This window comes from Nilaparvata lugens, chromosome 10 (genome assembly GCF_014356525.2).
Source record: "Nilaparvata lugens isolate BPH chromosome 10, ASM1435652v1, whole genome shotgun sequence".
In the NCBI taxonomy this organism is placed as follows: Eukaryota; Metazoa; Arthropoda; class Insecta; order Hemiptera; family Delphacidae; genus Nilaparvata; species Nilaparvata lugens.
Genome location: NC_052513.1, coordinates 40,365,643 through 40,378,243, shown reverse-complemented (window position 1 = coordinate 40,378,243; position 12,601 = coordinate 40,365,643). Strand labels below are relative to the sequence as shown.

Here is a 12,601-nt window from a genome sequence, read left to right as displayed (position 1 = left end):
AATCTGATTTGCCAAAGGAAAAATGTATAATGTAATTTTGTCTATTGTCAATCTATTTTGAATAGATTATTAGACTAGTTGACTACTAAATCAAGTCTTTGTTGCAAAGTGTTTTTCTAAAGTTTGTAAATCTTATAAGTGTGTTGACATTACTGAAATTTTCTTTCTAAATTCAGACTGGCAAAATTGTCCAAATATATTTTGAATATAAGCTAACATCAGACGGGAGCTACCGTACCTAATTTCTTATACCAATAATTGATATGCCTGTCCGTAACTACTAATAGCATACCGGTACTTAAACTCACATGAAGTGTTTCATCTATAAGATAGTTTTCAAATACCGTATCCGTAGCAGTTTGCTACCAATATCTATATTTTCGAAATTTATAATTCACTGAGATGAGTTGTCATGAGAAATTTTTGTAAAAGGCAAATTTATTCATGTCAAATCAAATGTTTTGTTTTTCATTTTTATATTTTATATAGTTTTACTTCTTTAATTCCAATATTCGATATTTTATACATCTAGGCCTGAATCTACCATCATTATTATATATAGGGCTTAAATTATAATAGGGCAAATTATCTGCAGTAAAAAATGTGCAATTCTTGAGAGGTAAAAAATCGTATAAGATTGTGCATTTCGAAAAAAATGACTAAGGTTGTCGGATAAACTTTTATCATACAACTTGTCTTTTGGCTGATTCATGTGCCTTTCTTGAAATTGCCTTTGTTGTTTGATGACAATAAATTCCATCCACTTATTATTTATCACTTATTGATTGATTTCGTTCCAGTGGTAAGACAAAAATGTGCACGTTAATACCCTCTATTCCCTAATTTCACTTCTGTTTTGATTTTTACTGTTAGGTTTGCATTTGATTTTCCAACAGTTAGTAACTGGATTCTACAAATTATTTTTGTCTTTTTCAAACCCCTGCCATTTGCTTATCATGTTTAAAATCTAGTTGTTTGATTTATCATCGGAGATGTCTATGATTATTTTCTGCATTTATGTGATCCAGTTTTCACTATCTCTCCATTAAGATAAATCCACGTTTTTGTATTGATGAATAATATTTTTCTGATTGTTCTATGTATTGAGCTAATATAGGTTCTCAACCAGAAAAAAGATGTTTCCTGTTTAGCTCTATGTATCTATATTAGTATTTTTCAATCTATAATTCATTGCTATTGTTGGGCTAGGCATACGCCTGCATGTTTTATATCATTAAAAAATGTTCTTTACAAGGCCCATTCAATGCTTTAGAGAGTCTGATGGCGGATGCCGTTATCCTGTTTTATAAAAACTAATAACGTTTGCATTGGTGTTGAATTCTAGCTATTGAATGAAAAAATTCTTCCTTTTCTGAATAGAATGGTCTTTGTGAAAATAATTTTTCCTATATAACCTATATACTCCTATATAAGTAAGATTACTTCACAGAAACATTTCCAACAAACAAATGAAAATGAAAAACTCGCTTTCCACTATTTCAATGATTTTGATTTGATCTAAAATATCACTATAAAATGATTATATACTTTATGATTTTGTTTTCTTAGTAGAATAATAAAAAATCTGTTATGATTATTTTCATTGTTGATGCTTATTGAATGGTCTAATATTTTCATTGCAGATTTAATTGAACATTGATATCAGAGGTGCTGAAGAACTGTTCCATAATGCAATAGAAACACAAAAGGATATATGCGTTGTCTTTGAGAATACAAAACTTGAGAATGATGATAAACTAAAGAACAAAAGTTTTGAATCGATAAAACTATTCAAGTATAAAATGCAACATTATATTTTTATTGTGTTTCTATTAAACTATTGAATATTAAAATGGCAGGCAACCTAACAGTCAGCCAGTTCTGTTAATTTTTGTAAGCTTTGTAATTTTGGTAAGTTTCGATTTCTTACAATATGTCATGAAATGAGGTATGGTGTGAGAAAGGGCTGAGGGGGAAAACGGTAGCAGTATATCAGCAGCTTTTTACAGGAGAGCAGTTTAAAACTTCTAATTTATTTAATCATTTTTATTTATTTTTTTATTCTATTAGAATTGAGAAAATTATACTGGAATTATGTAAATTCAATCCTGAGAAATGTGAATTCATGTACTTCTCTTATAATCTGAATAAAATAAGTTGAGACTTGGGCCTCCTCCAGACAAAATAACGGCGTTGCCAAATTGCGTTGAATTGCGATTTTATTGAGTTTCCAATTCAACTACAGAATTATATGTAAAATATCATCTCCGATATCACAGCAGGGCTGGAAAGGGTTTAGACTTGTTGAAGGGTTGAAATGAAATTAAATTTTTCTGTTGTAATTGAAAAAATATCACTTCTCCCAAAACTATGGGATGACGTATTAATTGATAACTTTTTTATAGTTTATTTTAAGATAATAATATTTATCTTGATATACCGGTATATAATATATATTTTTATAATTATTATCAATAGATAATAACTAATCTTTGCAGTATCCTATAATTATAATAAGATTTTCGAGAAGATAGCTGAATAACTGAGAGAATGTTTCCTCTTTTTGAGGTCTGAATCATTCCTATATCTGACTTCGCTTTAGCTATTTTTTAATTAATGATTATGCTAGTTAATTACGAACATAGAACATGCTTTTTTGACATGTTAGAAACATTTTGTTTCGGAAAATAAGTGGGTGGTGGAAGTGAGAGAGTTGCTCAGAAATAATTTTTCCAACTATCAACAGTAGTCTAAAGAACAGCTTTTGAACTCTATTTAGACTAAAGCCTCTATTTTTGACTAATTATAACTGGTGTATGGTCTGTTTGGCATTGTATTTTGGCCTATGTATGATGAAGGATAACCATATCTTCGCAAAAACGGCAATATAGTCATAATAGGCAAAAAATAGTTGTATTTGAAAAAATATTGAACAATTATTCTCTTTGTCATGTTTTTATCAATTATGTATAAACTTTTTTGACGTATGCCAAATAAATAAAAATATTTTTTAAGAGAATAACTTTCACTTATAGAATAATATTATTGCTAAAACTTATTTTGTCTGAAAAATGGTAAATTTGTACTTGTAATCTAATAAGAACAGATAAATAACTTTATTGTATGAGAACATGCCATTTCTGACCAGGGTCAGAATTGTATGTTCAATGAAATATATACAGGGTCAGAATTGTAGTGTTGCCGGGTCAGAATTGTAGTGAGGGTCAGAATTGGCGTGTTTCCATAACTATATATATATATATATTTCAATATTTTGCCCTGGTGCGAACGCTATTTTCGCCATACACAAAAATAAAAATATATATATATATTATATATATATATATATTATATATATATATATATATATATATATATTAATATATGGGTATAAATATGGTATATATATATGTATATTATTGTTGATTTTTGTGTATGGCGAAAAAAGCGTTCGACCATTGGGCACAAATGTTTTTCCGGTTATCACACTGAAAACCGATTTCGAGCCGGAAAAATCTCATTTTCTGCTCTAGGTGCGAAATATACTATTCCGAAACGGGGCATAGTCGCCGTCCACATTCGAATTAAATTTCGATAAACTAGAAAATTGAACACAAAATAAAACTAGTAGTCTGTGAACAGTAGACCTCACGCAGTATTTCTCAATCACAGTACCTGATTGAAACTATAGACCTTATGGAAATACAGCAATAGACTGGCTTTCCACACATCTGTGTAATCACTTGTCAGCTGATTTATGATGAATAATTCTATAGTCTGATTTTTACTCTAACATTTGCGTATGAAGGAGGCTCCTTTTTCCTTTTATATTATCCTTGAAATTAAAAATTTCCAAAAACCTTGTATATACGTCGACGCGCAATTAAAAAAGAAACATACCTGTCAAATTTCATGAAAATCTATTATCAGGTTTCGCCGTAAATGCGCAACATATAAACATTTAAACATTAAGAGGAATGCTAAACCGTCGACTTGAATCTTAGACCTCACTTCGCTCGGTCAATAAAGTGAAAATAGTCAAGACAAGACATGATCAGACACTTTTAGTCACAATACTTCACATAGCTGCTTGTGACGCAACTCACACTGATTAGTCATTGCAATTAGACATGACTCCATAAGCAACTATGTGAGGTATTGTGACTAAACGTGACTAGTTTTGTCTTGACTAAACGGTGTACGCCCAGTCTGATAATATTGTAGATGTGACAAAAATAAAACTGTTTTTCCAATAATGGTAAAATACCATAATATCAATTCTTATTCAAAAAATTTTATCAATTAATATTGAATTATATAACGGGAGGGATTGTATCACAGCTTTCTACTATAGGTGACAAGGAAAGGGCAAGTAACATCAATGTTCTCCTAGCATTTCCCCACTGGCTTTAAAACGTGAATCTCATTATATACGACACTAAATTCGCAGAGAACAAATTACAGTGAACAGTAAAAATATAATAAGATAAACCCTATAAAACGAAATTCGCAGTGAATAGTAAAAATATTATTCCTATGAATTCTTATGGTATTATTCATTATCACTCCGCCGGGCTAAGTAACCGTCCACTGGAACCGTATTCAACCGATCTGTTCGGCCGTTGGATCGGACGAATCTGCCGGCCGTTAATTCGGCCGAATATGGTCGTCCATTGGAACCGTTTACGTCAGTCTAGTTGCCAATTATTCAATTAACTACTATCATAGCCACCAAAATGTTTCATAAACAATGATTATATTGAGATTTTGGAAACTGAACAAACATATATCCACTAAATTATTTATTCATTATAATAATCTTATCTTCAGATCCTATTTGCTCTGCAATCTTTGTCCACAGATTCCTTTGAAAATCACGACGATGATATCTTTTTGTCTCGCATATCCCATGCTCTTGAAACAAACTTATCAACTTTTCATTGTCCATAGTTAAAACTTTATAAAACAGAACAAGTTCAAAAAAACAAAAACAGACAAGACTGTGAAACAATTTTGAGGTTAGGATGATGTTGTCTCAGCACGACTTCGTCCGGATAGAGCCGGAAAATCCCATTCAATTCGGATCGAATAACTTGATCGGCCGGAGACGGCCGTGCACGGACTTATGAACCTGTTGCAATGGACGAGCATCTATAGCTTTCTTTGTTGGGGGATCGTTCGGACGAGTTCGGTAGTTTTCGGACGATGCTAGTTCGGACGAAATTGGTTCTAGTGGACGGCCCACCTAAAACTCTAGGGAATTGAACTGTACTGTTCACTGACTCTCATATTGATACCTTAATTATTTAAATTTGATAAATTAAAATATTTTACATAGGATAGTCTTCATGTATACATTTTTACTGTCACTGTTGTGTTCAAATCTATAGTGAGGTCCACGTTATAATGGCAGTGGAGAAAGATAGGAGAACAACGTTGCCGATCGTCTGTTTTGCCAATGCCTTCTATAGAAGGTAGCTGATACAGGTTTATTGATCTAATACTAACTGTTCATTCTCGTTTAAAATAATCAATTATATCTTATCAAGCAAGAAATTATATTTTTCAATATTTTTATAACTAAGATGAAATATTTTGTTAATTAATTATTGATTCCACATTGTTAAAAGACGATCTGGCAACAGAGCAAAGCGAGAAAGAGATAGCGCAATCCGCTTTGTTGAATGATAGACAATGATAGCAATGCCATTGCTAATCAAACACTGCCATTATAACGTGGACCTCACTTTAGCTTTAATTTTTATTCTCGATCAATCATTTTTATTTTTAATGAAAACAGTTTTTGAGAATTATAATTTTGTTTTGATTTGGCACGTTACACTGTTTTTGCTTATTAAATTATTGAAAACAGTCAAATTATTAAATCATGAAATTGATTTTAATCAAATTTTATGAATTCAAACAGTTTAATCATTCAGTTTTTGTTGATGATTATTTCTTTCAATGCATGTTGTTGAATTATTAAATCATGAAATTGATTTTAATCAAATTATTGAATTCAAACAGTTTAATCATTCAGTTTTTGTTAATGATTATTTCTTTCAATGCATGTTGTTGAACTTGGAACTTTATACGGTTTTGGCTTGAAAAATTGAATTTGAATTTATTCAATTATATTAAATGTACGACCTATTTCAGTTACAATGGACGTCCAAGGATAGAGAGGAAAATGATTTTCTAGAGAGGAAGACAGTTCGCTCATTGTATAGATTGGAGTCAGGAGCCAAAACCAAAGATGATAATAGTGGCAGTGGAAATCTTAGACTTTTTCATAAACAATAAACCGTGTCAGATACCGTAACTTTCTCATCACAGGTTGCAATATTTTGTGGGTATTTTATCAATTCGATCTAATTGAAAATACTTTAGAATTATATCTCTGGAGTTTGTTGGATCATCAAGTTAGAGAATCGTTTTATTAATTCACTAAAATATAGAAAAAGAGAGCTTATATTGCTATAGTGGAAGTTACAACATTTACACATCAATCGTTTTATTTATCCACTAAAATATGAAAAAGAGAGATTATATTGTTAGAGTGTACCGTAAAAGATTTACGAATTAAATTGTATGGAATAGGATAGCTTGTATGTTATGTTGATCTAAAACAAAACAAAAATGGTAGAATGACTAAAATGATAAATGAATAAAACACAACATTACGCTCAATTGAGGAACTTGGTAAATGGTAGAAAAAATGGTAGAATGACTAAAATGATAAATGAATAAAACACAACATTACTCTCAATTGAGGAAACTTGTAAAGTATGTGGATGACGTCACTGTAAAATAAAATGTAAAAAACCTAAAAACAGTATCATGATATTAAAAAATAAAATACCCTCTTCCTGGGAATTTAATTAGGAAAAATATCTTCCATATTATCTGAAAATTCTTCTTCATAACTGTTATGAGGATGTCTCGCTCAAGTGTGTAATAATTTATTATTTTGTAGTTATTCTATTGTGAATATTAGAATCAAACATCAGCAAATATACTATATATTGCTTATTAATTGATATGATGAAATTTATTGATATTTTATCTGGTAAAATTGTGATTAAGTGAATGATATTAAGAACAACCTCTCCTTTGTGTAACATAAATAAGTAAAGTTTTGAAGAGTATATCTTTGTATTTCTAGTCATAATTGTGTTATGTTAACAAACAGTATTGTAAGGGATTCTTCCAGTTCAAAATTGTTTTAGCATCGTTTAGTTGAGATTTGAAAATATTTAGAAAGAGTTTACATATTAATAGAAAAAATTAAAAATCAGGTTTACATAAATATGTTGTTCAATTTGTTATGCGATAGTTTTAATATGAATTAAGTTTTTAACGAAAATCAAGGGGAAATTATAAATCATGTTCTAAATGTCGAAAAATTATATCATCGTTGTCATTGAATTTTACAAGTTTTAATTATTTTCAGCTAGAACTGCTGTATTTTCTATATAATTCTCACTTCTTTAATAACTTAGATTCTACACTTAGTAAGAAATACATAATAGGTGAGGCAGACTTATATCAAGATGTGATTTATCATTGGGAAACAATGAAATTTAATCTTCTTTATGTTCCAAATCTTTCAAAACTATTGTAGAATTCTAATTTTTTAAAAACTGTGTATCATTATAAATAAAATTTACTTGCTATATGGTCCACAAACTCCAGCCTGTTCTATAAATAAAAATTAAATTTTATTTACATTATTCTGACTCAGGTATTTTTTTATTGATTGTAGGTTCTAATTTACTGATCAGAAGTTTTAAGTAGTCGTTTAATTAGAAAATTCTACCAATAATTTATTGTTTGCCGGATATCTATTTTAATAATAACTTACTTCCTTATTATTATAACATCAAGTTCAGTTCTATCCTAGTACCCAATGACAAACTTTGTATATAGCATATCTTTTTCTAGATCTTATGAATCAAATCCATTATGAAAGTATTTCTATTCACAATTATTGTAAAAAAATTAAAACAACTTTTATTGTTATCTCTCTACTTTGTTAATTGAAATGTCTTGTTTAACAGAGTTCAAATAATGGGATGATTATTATTATTCTAAGTATGTAAATACTTTTGATGTAAAGTGGACTGTATTGAATAGAAAAGAAACAAGTGATATCTCTACAGAAACAAGTACATGCAATGAATATATAAAAGAACAACTCACCGAAAATCTGCAGAGTACCTAATGTAATATTTATATTATTGAGCTTACAACTCCCAGGTAAGGTATTCAGGTGTCCCCGAGGTAGGAGATGAATCAAGGATGGTGAAAAGGCAAGCTTAATTGTCATCTACTGTTGGTAAATTCGGCTTCCATCATATAACGTTGCACATATATTTCTGACGAGATATTTACAATGTCTTTAAAGACTATAGATCGGTGAACTTTCCAATCGAAAAATAATAGTTTAAAACTTTCAACTAAAGGGAGTTTGGCAAACACTCTTCCAAACGTAGGTTTATGGTGTACGATTTAACATTAACGAAAAAATAATAATTTGAAGAACGATTTTCTTCTGGGAATGATCGACGAATAATAATTATCAATTCCGACTCGAGGCAAGCTATTACAAAGCGAGACTGAACTGAAAGAAACAGCCTACCGGCTAGTGAGCGCGACGCACTCAAGTGAAAGAAATACGAACTGAACGAGGAGCGCGCGTCCAATTCAAAAACGAAAAATGAAAACTAGAGCTGGCTCCAACATCCCCCCCCGGCTGAAAAGCTATTTTCAGACAAGGCTAGAGAACAAAGAAACGAAAAAACAATGAATAAACGACGAAAGAAATAAAAATAAAACAAAACGAGAATAAAACAAAAAATGCAAAAGGAAAATTATTGAGTAGGCAACGGATACAACTTTGTAGCCGGCCTTTTGAAGCGACCATTGGCGCACCGCACCATAGCCACTCGAACGACACCGTCAGCACCGGGAAATACTTCCTCAATCACCCCCAGAGGCCATTTCAACGGTGCGACATTTGGTTGATCCACTAGGACGATTGTACCAACCGTGAGAGGGGTGGAATCCTTACACCATTTCACACGGGTTTGTAATTCATGTAAGTATTCTTTGCGCCAACGACTCCAGAAAGACTGAACCATTTGATTGACTAATTCAAACCGATCCAATCGATTCATTGGACGATCTTCCACATTTAACATAGGAAGGTACTTAAGAGGTGTCAAAGTGAGAAAATGAGCCGGTGTGAGGGCGAGGGGTTCACTCGGATCCGCGCTCATTTGACATAACGGGCGTGAGTTAAGTACAGCCTCAATTTGAACTAAGACAGTGTTCAATTCTTCGTAAGTCAACAACTGGTTACCAATAACTCGAAACAGGTGTGACTTTACTGATTTTATATTCGCCTCCCAAAGACCGCCGAAGTGAGGTGAACCTGGCGGGATGAAATTCCACTCAATGCTATGATCAGCAAGTTCATTCTGGAGCAGGTTTTGATATTCCTTGGAGTTCAGCATCCGTGACAATTTTATTAGCTCATCATAGGCGCCGACGAAGTTGGTACCATTATCGGAATACATGACCTTACAAGGACCTCGTCGAGCAAGGAAACGGCGAAAAGCTGATAAGAACATTTGGGTCGATAAGTCCGAAACTAATTCAATGTGAACGGCTTTAGTTGCCATACAGACAAAAAGACAAATGTACGATTTAAATATGAAAGGATTCCGACGCCTGGCCATGGTGATTCGAATGGGTCCACCATAATCAACTCCACATTGGACGAATGGTTTAGACGACAGAGTTCTACAGGCTGGCAGATTGCCCATTTTCGGCGGTGTAAGAGTGGGACGATAGTGAAAACACTTGTTACATTTTCGTACATGACTCCTTATAAGGACACGGGCTGATAAAATCCAATATTTTTGTCTCAAAATAGACGCCAATAAATGAGGTCCAGCGTGACAGTGCTTTTCATGAAAATAATCAATCAAAAGCGTGACCAATGGATCATTTTTCGGTAATATAATCGGATGACAGCTGTCATAATTCAACTCAGAATTTTGTAAACGTCCACCCACACGAATAATATCATGATCAAGAAAGGGTGACAGTTGTTGAAGATGAGAAGTACATTCTTTCCCAGCTTTCAATTCCAGTAATTCTTTCGAAAAATGAATTTTTTGTACGACTTTACACAAATGTTTTTCCGCCAAATCGAAATCTAATTCATGAGGTTTAGGCAATAGACGAAGTACTTTCAATATTAACACCATGATACGCAATAGACGTTGGTAGTTGGAACAACGAGCAATTAAAAGATGAATCGAATTAATAGATGAATTTTCCGACTGTACTACAGTGACAATTGAGTGAACCTTGACCTCAGGTAGACACTCTATAGGTTCCAGATCGACCTTGACGGGCCAATCACTCTCTTCTAACATTAGCCAAGAGGGGCCAGACCACCACAAATCATGATTAATTATTTCAGAAGGGGATAAACCTCTCGAAATGGGATCAGCTGGGTTTGAATTTCCTGCCACGTGTAACCAGTCGTTGATAGGACAGTCTTGAATTTTCGTAACTCGATTAGCGACGAAAGATTGCCATCTAGATGGACAGCCCCTGATCCAATGTAAGACAACAGTAGAATCCGATAATGCAACAACGCGAGTCACGTGACAACGAAGGCTCAAAACAGAGACAACAACCTGTATTAATTCAGCGAGCAAGAGCGCCGCGCATAATTCAAGCCTAGGTATGGATAAAGTCTTAGATGGCGCGACTTTTGATTTAGCGCACAACAATGTGATAGTTGCAGGTTGCATATCCATTTGAGATTTTATGTAGATCACACCACCATAACCTAAAGTCGATGCATCACAGAAACCAATGACAGTAATTTTCGAATCATTCATCACTCCTAAATGACGTGGTATGAAGAGATTGGACAATAAAGGGAACTCCTTCTGACATGTCTCCCATTGAAGCGCAATAGAGGGAGGTACTGAATCGTCCCAATCAAGACCAGCATTCCATAATTGTTTAATTAAACATTTAAGAAACAAAGTTAGGGGTGACAAGAGTCCCAAAGGATCGAAAATGCGTGCTACTACCGATAAAATGTGACGTTTGGTAGGAACAGACTGATTAGGATTCACTGAAAAACAAAACGAATCACTACCAGGTTGCCATTTCAAACCTAGGACAGCCAACAAATTTCCCATCTCGAAATCTTTAGACAAGGCCGATTTTTCATCTTCCGAGAAATCATTCATCAATTCAGGTGAATTGGAACTCCATTTAGTAAGTTCGAATCCGCCTCTCTCGAACAATTCTTTAGCCTGACTACAAAGACGATTTGCTTCACCTAAAGAAGACACACTTGTCACCAAATCATCCATAAACATGTCACTCGGAATACGAGCTTTAGCATCAGGGAAATTTTCACCTTCTTCTTGAACAAGTTGATGGACAGTTCTGAGAGCTAGAAACGGTGACTCACTCAGACCAAATACGACAGTTTTTAATTCAAAAATTTGTATGGGATCATTGGACGAAAATCTCCATAACAAACGCTGAAATTTGCGACACGATTCATCGACAAGAATCTGTCTATACATCTGCTTTATATCAGCAGTTACAGCGATAGAAAATAACCGAAAATTGACTAACAGAACGAAAATATCCGTTTGCAACTTGGGGCCGATATGAAGTATATCATTCAATGATACTCCAGTAGTAGTTTTCGCGCCTGCGTCAAAGACAATACGCAAAGGCGTTGATTGACTCTGAGTTTTGATTACAGCATGATGAGGTATAAAATAACCACTTTTATCACTCTGATTTTTTATCAATTCCATGTGTCCTTGTTTGAGATAATCCAAGAGGACATCGTGATACACTAAACGCATGTTTGGATCACGTGCCAGTCGTTTCTCCAAACTGATGAGTCGACGTTCTGACATAGCATAAGAATCACCAAGACAATCAGGGGATTTTGAAAACGATAATGAGACAACGAATCTACCCGAATTTTCACGACGAACGGACGATGCAAAATCCTTCTCGCATTCCAACTCATCAGCAGTGAGTTGTTTTCCTACATCTGGAACGCTTTCCACTTCCCAAAATTTTCGAACTAACTTATCCAACGGTGATGTTAGACAAGTCATCAAACACGTTGAATTTTCTGAAGATTGAGTTAAAATAGGGGCTCTACCCATCAAAATATAACCGAAAACACTTTCCAAGGCCATCAAATAATTCGAATCAATTTCCACACGACCATTTCGGAAAATATGGGGCACTAATTCAGCTCCTATAATAGCGTCAATTTCGCTGGGAATGTGATAACTTTCATCAGCAAGTCGAAGACCAAACAAATTTGATAATTTAGAATTATCAATTTTACTAGTGGGAAGCTGTTCCATGATTTTTTCGACAACTAATGGTTCAATGGAAAATTTAACACTAGAATCGAGTCGAGATTGAAGCGTGACAAAAGTACGACCAAAAACTGATTGCGAATTTCCGCCAAAACCATTCACAATTAATTGGAAAGGAGAAATCGATAGTTGCAATTTACGACAAAGTT

General features: G+C 33.3%; 1 protein-coding gene across 1 annotated transcript in view; it reads left to right on the top strand.

The window, feature by feature from the left end:
* LOC111059783 (receptor-type guanylate cyclase Gyc76C) overlaps positions 1-6,715 on the top strand; it is a 319,606-nt gene extending 312,891 nt beyond the window's left edge. The window contains 1 exon segment of the mRNA XM_039436866.1: positions 6,160-6,715. The gene's annotated coding sequence lies outside the window, so the exon portion shown is untranslated.
* Positions 6,716-12,601: the final 5,886 nt, after the last annotated feature.